Source organism: Rhinolophus sinicus, chromosome 6 (genome assembly GCF_057876585.1).
Source record: "Rhinolophus sinicus isolate RSI-liver-muscle chromosome 6, RSI-T2T, whole genome shotgun sequence".
In the NCBI taxonomy this organism is placed as follows: Eukaryota; Metazoa; Chordata; class Mammalia; order Chiroptera; family Rhinolophidae; genus Rhinolophus; species Rhinolophus sinicus.
The window spans coordinates 58,437,446-58,452,432 of NC_142506.1; positions in this window are offsets into that span (position 1 = coordinate 58,437,446).

Here is a 14,987-nt window from a genome sequence, read left to right on the forward strand (position 1 = left end):
TAAACATGCAGCAGAATAGTCTTTTTAATTTTTTAAACATCTTAAGGATCAAAAGAGGCCAACTGTGGCAAAATCTGTTATTTTTAAACAAGTACTTTCAAATATCCCCTAACTCTCCCCCCAAAAGGTCAACAAATTCATAACATTTCTGACAACTAAGTTCAGTCTTAAACAAAATATATTTTCAGCATTCTTATACAATTTCTATCTCCTTCACTCTTTTCTTTTCCACTTGGCCAAAGATATACTATGAAATTATGTTTTCAAAGATTCTGTTCCGGTCAGTGCAGTCTAGAAACAGAGCAAGATGTTAAGAAGTAAACTGCATCCCTAGTCACAGTGTTTCCACCAAGCATCTTGTCTGAGTCCCCTCAGTTTGCATATAAGGCAAAATGTAGGTTCTGCAGAGTGGAGGGCGATGCAACCACACCATCTGTGAAAACTTTGGCAAGTCACCTCCCCTCCTTGTGCCTTAGGCTCTTTGCAGTTATTTATCAGAGCCATTGGCCGATATTACTCTTCTCTCCTCCCAGTTACACACTAGAATTCCCCTTCCCTACTCCCTTTGAAGTTGGGCATAGGCATATGACTTGCTTTGTCCAATGAGTGTTAGCAGAAATGCTATGCATCACTTTCCAACAAAAACAAAGAGCCAGGTCACTAGATTCCCTTTTTCTTCTCCAGCGATCATAGAAATACATTTCATGATGGAACCACTATCAGCCTGGATCCCTGTATGGCTTCAGGGAGCAGAGTGCCCTCTGCTACTCCATGTAGAATGTAACCCATCCATGATTAGCATGTACATTTTAAGCCACTGAAATGTGAGTGTTGTTTGTTACAGATCATAACCTAACTCAGCGTGACTGATATGTTCCTTATCTGTAAAGTGGTGATGATGATAACACATAGCAACACCCAGTGTTGCTCTGAAGATCAAATGAGATGACTCACACACAGCACTGGGGCACAGTACATGCTCAACGACTGTTGGTTATCATTACTTCTACGAGACCCCACGGACAAACTGAACAAATGAATAGAAGTAGGCCAATGGCCCGGCCATGTGGCTAACTTTGAACAGCAGCAACAGAGATGTAGGACAACATCACTTCAAGTCACTCTCACTGGAAAATGTTCAACCTTCCCTAGCCCTGTCTCCTCACCAATAACCAATCATTACTTTATGCACACTCTGACCTGCCTACACAACTCACCTTCATAAGAGAAATGCCTTCCTCTACTTCTTCACCTTCTTGGGATGTCTTCCCAGACCCATCCTGACTCATGCAGATTATATCATATTACATAGCAAACCACTCTTTGAAATACATATGTCCAAAGTATGCATTATATGCATTCATTCCTACTTAGGTTTATTCACATTCATTTCATAATTGTTCCTAAAAGAACAGGAACCATGTCATCTGTTTTCTGATGTGGTTTCTCTGTTTCTCTTGCAGTTTCCATATTTCCCCAATTTACTCCCACAATCATCTCATATGAATCCTTAACCCCAATGCCTTAGAACCTACATCAGAGACCTGCATTTAATAGGTGTTCTATTAAAGTGTTTTGCAGGCTGGTTTAACCCATGCCAAGGCCTGCAGAATGAGGTGAAATAAATGAGGGCTTACCGAGGACTGACTGTCAAGGTGATTCCAAGTCCTCCTTCACCTAAATCAGGATTTCTTACAATATGAACATGTTTTATTTTCTGGTTGCTGTATAGATTTGCAAAGCATTGCCACAAGAGCCCCCCAAATGGTTTGTCATTTTGCTCAACCTAATCACAGTCATTAAGAAAGTACATGAGAACCTTGACGACCTAAAGAATCGATGCGTCTGCCCAGGTTCACCAGAGAAGCAGAGAACTCATAACATAATGCACTGCCACTCCATGGCCACCTTTTTCAGCAGGAATGTGCTGTGCAGACAGGCCCCTGAGGGTACTTTCTGCCAAAAGGATAAATTTGAGATTTCTCAGAGCAGGGAAAAGGCAGCCATGGGGCAAGGCATGACTCAGTAGCGTCCCATAAATCATTCGTTTGTCTGTTAGTTTGGATCAGCAAACCAGCTCTCAACAACCCACTGAAGAGTGGATCAGGAGTGGAATGGACAGCAGCAATCCAAAGATAACTGCCGAACCTGACTTCAGTCTTACACTTCTCCTTTCTCCTTTAAATAGGCAATGCGCTTTGTTTGTGTTTGACAGCTCAGTGGTGGCTAAGCATGTGGGGTACAGAATCTCTTTCACTTCCACATTGTTTAGTTTCCCAGAAACCAGGCTTAGATCTCTGAGCCACAACAAAGAGATGCCCATTTAGGAAACTGACCCTCTGTATCACCACAGGAGCTTCTGTATTTTCAAAATGGTAGGCTATCCCCAAGGGGAAAGAAGACAGTTCAGACTGCTTTCTGCCTTGATAGTCCCTCTTAGACATGGGGGCTAGAAATAAACTGGGAAAGAAAATGACAGCCATGGACGTCCCCAACCTCAAGTAATATTTGGTGAGGCCCTTCCCCAAATAATCTCTGCACTTCCCTTTGGTAATAAAGAGAATTGCTCATGTGTATAATCTTTCTCCTAGTAATCAAATGTATGGACTCTACATATGGTCTGTGTCTGCAAGAGACACAGAGACGAAGACAGACATGTTTTTATACTGTCAGTCCACGTAAAATTGAAGTCACCTGTCTCATGTTAACAAAATTTAAAAATTTACCATACAGGTAAATCTATATGTACTGATAAAATGTCCTATTTTAGTATTAAGTGAGAATGGTACACAGTAACATTAAAAAGTACTTTACAATATTCACATCTATCAGATCTCTAACCAAATTTCAACTCCTTAGAGACGCCTTCCTCAACCATTCTGTCTAAAATAATGTCCTCTTCACCATTACCGTCTATGTCCTAACACTATTTTATTTACAGAATTTATCATCTGAAATTACTTTATTTATCTATCAGTTTATTTATTACTTTTTTCCACCATTAGAATGTAAGCTCCATAGGCAGCAATTTTCCCTAGAACAGTTCCTAGCATGAAGCAGGTACTCAGTAAATGTTAGCAATTTGAGAGAGAGAGAGAGAGAGAGAGAGAGAGAGAGAGAGAGAGAGAGAGAGAGAGAGAGAGAGAGAGATATGCTTACATACCCATAAGAAATTCCTAATTGGTAAGGAAGAAACTATTAACAATGATTAGTTTTGGGGAACCGGCTTAAGAAATCCAAAAGCAAGAAAGAGGACTTTTGCTTTTCATTCTATAACATCTTTGAATCATTTGAATTTTTACCATGGAAATTTATTCCTTTCATAGTAAAAACATTTAAAAGTAAAAAGAAAATTCAATATTTGAAAACTCAATATAAAAATTTTAAATTTCACATGGCAAAAAAAATGTCATAAATGAAGACAAAGATAATGGATTAAGGAGGAAAAATAATTTCAGCACAGAAACAAGTTACTATAATTCCTACTATACACAAAGCACCTAAAAACTAATTGGACACAGATAAGTCGATGGGAAACTGGGCAAATAACATAAATAGGCATTTCAGAGGAATGAATTTCCAAGAGGCCAATAAATCAATGAAAACATATTCAACTTCATAGATGATTGGAGAAATGTGAATTAAGGTGAAATACCATTTTTCTATTCATTAGTTTGACAAAAGTTAAAAAGAGTACTAATGAGGATGGAAGGAAATGTGTTTCCCGGTATATTGCTGGGTGCAGGATGGAGGAGAGGAGTGTAAATTGCTACAATCTCTTTGGAAAGTAATTGTGTGATATCTATCAAAATTTAAAATGTACATGTCTTTTGATCTAGCGATCTTATTGTTTGAATTCTCTGCTATAGAATTAAAACCTATATATATGGAAGTATATTTTTTAATGTTAGTGGCAGCCCAGTTTTTAATGACAAAAAAAGACAGGAAATAAAACTAAAATCTCATCAATGGAGGACAGATTGAACAAATTTCATATATCCATACAGTAGAAATGTTTAAAGATATTACAAAAGAGTATAATCTTTACTGACTAGAGAACTGTTAAGGAGTTCATGCTTCGACTAGTTTGTTGATTTGATTCATCGCCCAGAAGAACTACCAGATGAAATAAAGGACACCCAGTTATATTTAAATTTCAGATAGACAATAAGTGATTGTTTTAGTATAGGTATGCCCCAAATATTGCCTAGGTCCTATATTTCTATTTACTGAATCTGGTAACCCTACCCAGAAGGAAACTGTTTATCCTCTCAGTCCTACTCTCAGGAATATCTTCATTCTCCATATTAGTGTTCTTCATTCACAAATGACTTGGCTCCTCTCAAGCATTAGACACAGCTCTATTCTCCTTATCTCTCAGAAACTTAGAAATTGTCACTTAGTAATAGAAAAATCCAGTCTAGTTTTCTCCCTAATTAATGTTCCATCAGGTGTACGTGGAGGTGGCCTTGCTCAAATTACCTGATGACAAACACCAGCTAATTTAGAAACCATTTCTTTTCAGCAACATAGGCAAGCATTTATTTAGATTTGTTGTTGTTAAAAAAATAATAATAAATTTATGGACATACTTACTTTTTAGGATACGCTAGGTTATGCTGCAACAAAAAAATAGCCCCAAATTTTCACATTTAAGTACACAGTTGAAAAAAAAAAACCTCTTAGCAATGATGGGGTTTATTTAATCTCTACAAAGGGTTTAATTAGATTATTCAGATGTCAGAGATGTGTGTAAGACTTACACTGGTCAGAAGCCAAGTGAGGTGAATTTCATCATCTCACATACTATGACCACGCTTCCAGCCCTTCCTCTGGAGTTTATGCCAAGAGTTATTTCCCAGTAGTGGTGGTATATGGCAGTGAATTAACCTCACTCTTTTGTTGGGTCTTGCTATGACCAACAACACATAATGCTCCACTGCAAGCTGGGGCTAAGGCAATTGGCTTTGTGTAAATCTTATTGGTTCTCAAGGGAAAGGCGTGGTCCTGAGATTTACGAAGCTGAGCAAACTGGCCACCTCTTGGAGCACCTGAATTATCTAGCTAGCTGATGTCTTCTTTCTTTTGTCCAGGGGGCCTTGTTGATTTGTTATATTAATAAACTGTATCCCCTTGATTTAAAAGAAAATTAATAACATCACTAGTTGAAGGACAGAGAAGCATAGATATAAGGTGGGAAAGTTGGAAGGTAGAGGAGAAAAAAAACCACACAGAGATGTGAAAATTGAACCTCAGTAGAAAATTGAACCACAGACACACACACACTGGGGGTACTCAAAAAGTATATACAAGTGGACACTTTGGTCAACGTTGCTCAAGCAGTAGTTCGCCATAATCAGAAATGTCTGGACACTGATGGTAACCACTTTGAGCACATCTTGTAACTGCAGAAGTCACAAGTGATTTGTAGTCATCGTCTGTTATCAGTATATATTGAGTATTACAATTTTAATGCAGTTTTCCTTTCTTAAAATGTGTATACATTTTTTTGGCACCCTCTGTGCGTGTGTGTGTGTGTGTGTGTGTGTGTGTGTGTGTGTGTGTGTGTTATTTTGTAGTGGTACTTTTGTGTCCTGTGATACTTCAAAGACTCTCTCCTTGGGTCTCCTTCCTCAGAATCCCTTCAGAATTGTCATGTTTTACATCCTGGTCAGATTTATGGCCCTTGGCGACTTAAAAAGGGAAGAAAGTAGGAGCCCATGGCATTCTTATCTAATTTGATCTGGAGAGATGTCCCAGACAGAAGGAAGCTGAAGAGGAGTGACACTGAGAAATGACATTCAATCAAGAAGAACCCAGTACCTGATAATGCTGTACATTTATATTAGGATATTTAGTTTATTAAGTGCAACATTTAGCACAGCGTTTAAGAGCTCAGTATTAGACTCTGAAAGACTTGGATTCAAATCCCAGCTCTACCGCTTCCTCCCTCTGGGCATGACATGCAATGTCTGTAAGCTTTAATTACCTCATCTATACAATGGATAACAGTCATATCTACATCAAAGGGATTGAGGAGAACTAACCCGTGTAAACTTGTGCCTGGAATGGTATCATTATCAGGTAGTATCATCTCCAGTAGATGACATCAGTAGACTTGAAGGTATGTGACATTCAGTGTCATACAGATACGAGTATATGTAGAAAATCTGAAACTGGAACCCTGTCTTCTAATGTCATATACAGTACGCCTCCTGCTATGATTGCCTAATTCATTGCTAAAAGCAAAATTTTAATAACAGCATTAATGCTGTTTGATTGAGTTTAACATAACTCCAAATAAAGTGCTAGCTCTGGTGCCAGAAACCCAAATGACACGTACACGGTTCCTTCATTTCACTGACAGTGTCTGGACCAGACTCAGAAGGAAGGGGGACAACCATCTTTAGTAAAGACACTGAGAAAACCAGGCAGGATCTCAGGCCTCTGGGTTTCTCCTTCCCTCAAGTGTTGTTTAAGCCCAAGACACATCCAGTGTCATTTCCTGCCACTGAGTCATCATCATAGATTAGTATCAAGAACAATTCTGTGTTCCAGGAGCTCAGGAAAGAAAATTCTCTAAAGCTTTACTTTAGAATTGGCTCCATGTCATAACACATGCTCTCCAAACTCATCAAGAGAGGTTATAGAAGAGTTGATGTCCTAAAAAAAAAATTTCATTTACTTTACAGATTTATGAAATATGTCCTCTTGCCAAGGCCTCATGTGCACTTCTTGTTTCAGGAAAGGTGACACAGAATTTCTCCCAAAGTAAAATGGACTCTTCCAGATGCTTACATTGAGGGTTATGAGTCATCCCGGCTGCCCAGAATCACTGAGGATGCAGCTCTAGCATTCTGTGTAACCTCTTAGCATAAAAGCTTTAATAGCATTTAGGCACTCTCCCTTGATATGCCTGCCCAAAGAGTCTGGGGAGATGGTCTTTCGCATTCCCCAACAGTTTCAAGTCAAAGAAGCTTACCACCATCTTTCCTGACCAATAGTGTTTACATTTAACCTTTGAGTCAGGCCAGAGTTCATCATCAAACAAACCCTGAGCACTCATCGTGGGCCAGTGCTGTGCTAGGCACTAGACAAGTCCAAATCAACGCGTACCTCTGTGTCCTTGAAACTCACAGTTCAGGAGGGGAGAGAGACGACATTTTTAAGCTACATTTTTAAAATATATAATAGAGATATAAGCAAAGCACTGAGGGAGCATTCTGGAGAACGTACTCTGTCAGAGGGCTTTACTGAGGAGGTGACATTCAGGCTGGGTGGTTTAGGAGGGTCACTGGGAGATGGAGCATAGAACACTCGTGGTAGATAAAACTGCACGGAGAGCATGGAGGAGTGAAGAGCCCAGGGGTGAGAATGTGGATGGGCAGGGACAGCATTCCAATATGGCGGAAATGTGGCGGGAAAGGGGCAGGAGATGAGGCTAGAGAGAACTAACTTGTGATAAGGTTTGCATGCACTGCAGAGTAGTTTAGACTTTATCCCCATGCTTTCTGAAAACATGGTCCTTTTTGGTAATAATAACACAGCGACTGATGGTAACCACCTTACTGATAACCTATGTCTGTAGCCACTGCCCATCCCCCACAGCTATTCACCAAAAGGACACTTCCACTGGGTCCCTCCCTCACTAATGTGCTCTTTGCACACTCCCCCCCCACACACACACATCATATTCCACCTGTAAACCCCCCCTTGAGACAGGGCTGCAGCTCTCTACCTTCCCTGTTCCAACCCAGTGGTCACTGCCCTCCTGACAGAGACCTATAGTTCCACTCTCACCCCAATGTCACCATAGTACAGCTTCTTTGCTCTTTGGCACAGCCACCAGCACAGGACAAACAGAGATGTGTCCCTGGTCCCCCAAATTGGACTCCACCCTTCTCTACTAGAAAAACAAAATTAGCTCAGACACCCTCTGAGAGCCCTGCCCTGATCCCCTGCACCTTCAACTTAACTGTCTTACGTACTCACCTAACACACTAGTCTAATCTTCCACTACGGCACTTAGACAAAGAAATGGGAAGTTACTACCTGATTCAACCGTGATGTCCTTACCGAGGGGCCCATATTGTCTCTGTAGTCCCACCGAGTAAGCACTTACTACATTTTTAAATAAATGCATGTATCCCCAGAAACTTGGTTATCAACTTCTTTCATTTTAGTTTTCAGTTGCATATGAGTTAAGTATATTCTGTGGGCTGGCTGGGAAACTTAGCTATCATTTCTAAATTTGTTTCTATGGGGAAATGCATTGATAGTTCCAAAAGAAAGACTTACAAACAGAGTTTGGAACAAAACCCATTAGTACACTGAAAGTTGACTATATTTATATGTTTGCATTGCTGCTAGCTATAAAATTGGTCTATCATCTTTCCCCTCTTGGTTGGTGAGGTAGTCCAATAGAGGGAACATAAATATACTTCTAACACTAAGTATTCTTTGATTACCTTTATGGGTATTTAATAAACACTCATGAGCTGGATACATTGGCACAGACTACAGGCACCCTTCCCGAGTAGTTGTTTAGACATTTCTTTTGTTTTCTGGCCCTGTGTTCCTGTGATCCTATTTAGGAAAATCTGACATTTGGAAATCCAAACTTAGAAACCAGATACAGGCAGGAATTGTGACTCAGGTTACAAAATAATTTTTCACTTTAGCAATTTAATGGTGACTCACTCTGTTCATTAAAGAGCAATAAAAAAAAATTATCATGTAACTCTGAAAAGAAATACAGCATTGAAGAACAGAATTAAGGCTGGTTATATGTGTAGTCATGAGCATTTCTTTTTGAAATGCCATAATTTACCCCTCCCCACTGGAGATTTATCCTTGTGGCATTACAAGTCTCTGTCTACCAAGAAGCACAACAAAAGACCATTTGAGTAGGAAGCAGATGTGTATCTTCTGGAGCTTAACACCCCTGGCTCAAATCTGACGGTGAAAATTTACAGCCCTTAAAATATACTACACTGTGGTGGCTGCGACAGGGAGGCCTGCTCCCCAGCTGAGGGAGTAGAACTGCTAAAATGTTAGTGGCCAAACATTTGGTGGGGGAGGTTGGTGGGGGAAGAAAGAGTCTGATTCTTCACTGGGAGGAAATGAACCCAGAGATTATCGGTGGATGATATAATCAAAAACTCATATACCACTATCTAAGTTTTATTACACTACTGAGGAAAACAGCTCATTTATATTGGATTTCCTGTCTTTTTTTTTTTTCTTAATAAGGGGAATCACATATCTGTGAGTCACCATGATTATTACAGATTTGATGGGACATTTTACCATGATAATGCATATGACTCTTTTTAAAGGGATTGTAAACTACAACAGTTGCATGCCTCTTAATTTATTGATAGAACAGTAAAAAGATGAGTTGATATATTCTTCTAATTTTTCACATTTCTTGAAATAGCTTTGGCTATTTTCAGTAGGCATATATCTCTGTTTAATAGCAACATACAAAAATTAAAAAATAGGGGAAAGGTGCTATGGGAATAGGCCATAATAAAGACAAATGGAATCCATATTTCAAAAGTTGGCAAGACCTAACAGATATGCTCCTATTATTTGTGTGTGTGTAATAAAATGTTCTGTATTCAGTCATTTCTTTCCTTGTTATTTCTCTTGTCTTGAGTAAGAGCCATAAACGCTTCAACAAACAGAAAGTGGATTGAATATTCAGTTAGTGTTACTGAAGTGTTTTTACGAAGTACTACTTAATGCTGAAATGGCATATTTTCAAAGAGAAGGTTCCATTTGTTTTGTAGAAAGACAACTTCCACAAACAGTCTTTGGAATGTGACACCCATGAATTCTTCCTTATTGAGTATCTACTACTTAGGAGCCATACTGAAAACAATAAAGGGACAGAATGAGCAGTAGAAAGATGGAGCTATTTTTCGAAGAACAGACGCATACTTATGCAACCAAGTAAAGAATTGAGCATTTTCAAAGCTGTATCACCAAAGCAAATTAAAAACCCGACGTGGACTTTAGGGTAGTATGCAAATAGCCCTCCATCAATTGGTCTCACATCCCTTGCAAACAAATGCACCATTTTTCTCCAACCTAACAGTATTATGGATTGTGATAACTAAGACCAACTTCTGAGAAAGAACAGACCTTGGAAAGTGTCTAGTGAGTACAATATCTTCTGGACAGCAGGCTTAGAAGCACAGACATTAACAATGTGCTCTGGTCTGTACCTAAGTAGGCCCTATAATCTGTTATCAGGAGAGCCTCTGCTGGGATTGGTTTTTCCAGAAGTGGGCTGGGTTACCAGGGTCAACAACACTCGCCCACTGGTTTGGCCTGGGATGATCTCCTCTGCTTTCTCCAGGGAGCTGGCCAGTGCTGACTGCTGAAGAAACTTACCCAGTAAGTAGATTGAGGCTAAAGAAACTTACACCTGGAGACTGAACCCCTGTCATCCTCAATTCTGTAGTCTAACTTACTGCTAATCAGCCACACGGAAGACGTATGGACAAGATTTTGAGAAAAGGGGAAACGTGATACCAAATGAAATAGAAAGAAGTCACTGCTCAAGAGAACATGTAGAGATAGGTAGTACATCAATGTGACACATGTAAAAAAAAATGACTCTACAAACTCACTGACTATGATGAAATCCAGATCAGGTCAAATACATTTTTCCTCGTTAAATCCCAACTCTTATTATCGGAAGGTCCATCCTCAAACTGAAAGATGTTATCAGCAAACTGATAGAGAAAAATGATCAACAGAGCAGATTACTCCATTTGGGTTCTGTGTACACACTATCGTCAAAGCCAATCAATTGCCCAAGTCAGATGCACTGGCTTCCTTAAAGTTGCTAATACTCATTATGAAACAATCACTTAGATTTCACAAGGTCGAATGAATTTCACATAACAAAACTTACTCAAGAAATTGAATGAATACCTCCATGGATTAGACTTACAATAATGACTCCTTCCATACATGAGTGATTCTTCATAACTTTATACAGAAATTGGTCCAATACCTGGGTCCAAGTTCATTATGGGCTCATCCAAAACTGGTTCCCGTGGGATGATAACATTTACGCCATATGTGAATTTTTTGCAGTCCCAGTTCCTTTGGAGTGAGCCCAAACTGTTCCGGATGCTTTGGCTAGGGGTGCAATGCATGCAAGTGTGTCTTATAGGAAAATGCTCCAGACCCTGCCTTATCCTAATGAGCATAATTAACCACAACCATAACATTTGAATTATTAATGCTCCCTAATAGGGTGGATAAAGTGTCTCTGGAGCAAAGCTGTTTGGAGTTCTGGTTAAGCTCATGCCAAATTTAATTTAAAAGTTCATCTTGAAGAGAGACAATGCTGGCATTGTGTTACACTGATTTAAAACAAGTCTGTCCTAAGAATTTTCTTCATCCTTATCTTCAGTAATAGAATACGAAAGGGGTGGGGGGGAATATCAAGCGCTGGAAAATATCTTTCTCAGAAACTATAGCAGACGGGTCACAATATTTTTAAACAATGATAGTAACATTTATTATATCAAAGCCATTTTATGTTTTATTTGGAACTCTGGCGCCTTTTTTTTTTAAGTTCCCATAACATGACAGTAATTATAGCCATCAAGATGTTCCCTAGAAGATAGCACTCCAAAATCCAGATGCTGCTGTCTCGTTGTCCCATTGCTGGAGCGCAGAGTGTGCACATTACATCATGGTGTAGTTTATTTTAAAAGTGCTTTAAGAATGTAATGATAGTAATTGTAGACAGGGAAAATTAATGGGAGCATTGCCGGTCTGCAAATTCCATTTATAAAACACTCCCGCTGCTCAAAGAGAGAGTGCTTTCTTGTTAACAGAGGCTTCAAAATACAATTTGGAGGATGTATTAAATAAACTCTGTGCTAAAGTCATTTTCAGCTGGGCCCTCTGTGTACATATTTCCCTCTCACTTCACCACTAGCCCACCGCACGACTTTCCCTGGGAGGATACAAGATTCTGCAGAGAAGTAGAAGATGTACAAAACCACCATGGCTGTCAGGGAAGCACAGGTTAAGTGGTAGAGCTGGTCTCAGGGCAATGGATACACACACAGCGTATAAAACAAACCCAGCTGTGGTGCTTTCACAACAGGCTGTGCCTGGGGTTAAGGGTTTGGAGGACTCCATACTCTTTGATGGTGGACATCCAAGCCAAGAGCATAATCTTCCATCTCCGTGTATGCTTACTCAGCACTGCTTCTTTTGGGTTTCTTAGACCTATCTTCTTGCCCATATCTAACTTGAGCAAAACTCAAACAACCTCCTCAAGATTGCTTCTCAGATCCTGTTCGTGATGGAATCACCTGTTCAAACGGCAACGAGTTTTGTCCTGGGAAGTTGTCAAGGAAACTCCAATTGTTTCTGAAGTCTGAGAGAGAGCATAAAAGACCAAAATTTGTAAGCCTTTCCTTCATTCAAATTTGAACAGAACAAAAAAGGGGAAAAGGAAAGCTTCTCCACACATCTAGAAATTAGTTTTAAGAGTGTGTTAATGCTGCGCTGATGAACCAGTATTTGTACCGAGAGGGTAACTACCTGGCTCCTTGCTCCACAACATCACACCTCACATACAGAGAGGGGGTCTCTAACCCCACCCCAGTCACAGCAGGCATACGAGTAACTGATTAGTGCTGGGTGGGGGGGAGTCTGAGATAAACACATGTCTTCTTCAAATACATATAGACTTGCTCAATCAACTGCAATAACCACTGGTAACAACAATACTTTTAGAAAAGGAGAAATCAAGCGTATGCGCCTATGCATGTGGGTAGGGGCAGGCAGTCAGAGGAGAAAACGTCTGATAAAAGGGCAGGAATGAATGCACTGTTCATTGCTGGGCCAATGGCTATACATTCCCACCTTGCTAGGTAATCTGATGGGGCTATCTCACACTCTATAGTCCTTTAAGCTGAGTTCAAACACGTGCACATCTGAGACTTCATTGATTGACAATCTCACGAGCTATGTAGCACCAGCATCGTTATTCCCGCTTTGCAGATGAGAGTGTTAAGCCACAGAGAGGTGGAATGCACTGTCCAATATCTTGGTGGAAAATTCAGGACTGGAGTCCAGGTTGCTTGACTCCCCAGGTAGGTTAATGGACCAGGACTACAGCCTCCACCCCTGAGCACCAACTGACTTTTAAAGCATTTTATACAAATTTTAAAAATGACAGAAAGAGGGGAGGAAAAATGAAAGCAGAATGAGGACTAATGCATACAGACGTAATGGTGCGTATAGCCACTTTTTAACAAGCTTTACGGTTATCTCATCGACAGTCTACAGCAATCCTATGAGGCAGGTATTCTGAGCACTGTTTTGTAGATCAAGAAACTGGATCTAGAAAGATGTTCTAAGCCCCTCCCATCTGATAGGTCCCCTCATCATCGTAACCCTATTAGAGACTGCTATTATCACTGTCTCCATTTTATAGGCGAGGAGAATGAGGTACAAAGATGTTAAGTACCTTGTCCAAGGTCACACAGCTGATAAATGGCAAAGCCAGATTCCAACTCAAGCAGTCCAGCCCCACCGAGCCATCCTACCCCAGCTCCAGGTGACAAGGACAGGAGCTGTCCAGGAACAGAACGTTTTCCCTCTGCACAGCGTAAAGTGATTTCCCAAGCAGGCAAAATGGAGGCTTCGACGTCTCTCTCCTCAAAAACATTCTAGTACCCCAAGCTTTTGTTCCTCAACCTGCACCAATGCAGAATGCCCCCCACACACCCAGCCCTTCATCCCCCCAACTCCAGATCACTAGTCCCGTCTACGACATGCTCCTCTTACCCATGGGAAATGTGTGTTCTCTCTCTGACCTCGATGAAGCAGCCAGACAGGGCTGAGCTAATGAACTAATCTGTACTCATTAATGCTAGCCGAGAAGAATATGAAAACTAACAGTAGTTCATTCACCTGTCAATACCAAGAGCTGGGTATGCAGTAATAAGTGAACCTATTAAGTGCCACACACCTCAATAGGGCCATGCATGCGTTCACTCATCAGAAATTGATGTGAGCTGTCTCGTTCCGTATGTACAGCAACTCTGAGAAGTAAAACTTCCTATGTTCATTTAGCGTTCGCGAAAGTTGGCGTCCATGTTGGTTAGGTAGATGGCCCAACGTACCAAAGCTAATATGGAGCTGAGGTAGGGTCAAACACTGGAGAAACTAATGAGTTAATAAACAGATGAGTGAATCTAGAACCTCTACCTGCCCCACTACACCTTTCATTCACTCATTCAACAAGCAATTTTCAAGCATGTTCTATTTGCCATGCACTCTTAGGCACTCGGGATGCAATGGTTCCCTACACCACATTTTGGTGGGCAGAGGCCAAGAATAAATAAACAAGACTTCAGACCAGTATGAAAAATATCAGGTGGTGATAATAACCATGTGGAAAAGTGAAATAAGGTGTCAGAGATTGGTAGCTATTTCCCATTATGGTGGGGGAGTCAGGGAAGAAACTGACAATTAAGTTAGATGAATGCTGCTAGAAGAGGGCGGCTGTGTGAGGTTCATGAGAAACCATTCAAAGTCATGGGAAGGGCTGTACAAAGTTCCTAAGAAAGAAATGAGCTTTAACCAAAAGAAAGATGCTGAACAAAGAGACTCAGAGAGAGGGCAAATTCCCTGAGGTTAGGAAGTCTGGAGTTTGTGCTAAGGGCAGAAGGGAGTCCTTAGAAGTTTCTAATTAGGGGAGTGTCATGAACTGACATATTTTTTAAAGTCTCCTCTCTGCCTTACATCTGCTCTTTGGTGTCCATCTTCTCCCTCTTAACGTCTTCTGATCCAAACCCACCTGGGTCCTGTCTCACCGTCAGGGTATTCCCTCGTTCTATAAAAATTGTCAAGTGTCTGGTAAATGACTCCATGCCTGAGAGTTCCCTAATGTGTCACCCCTCCAGAGGGACACCCTTGTTATACTGGGGGATAACTGC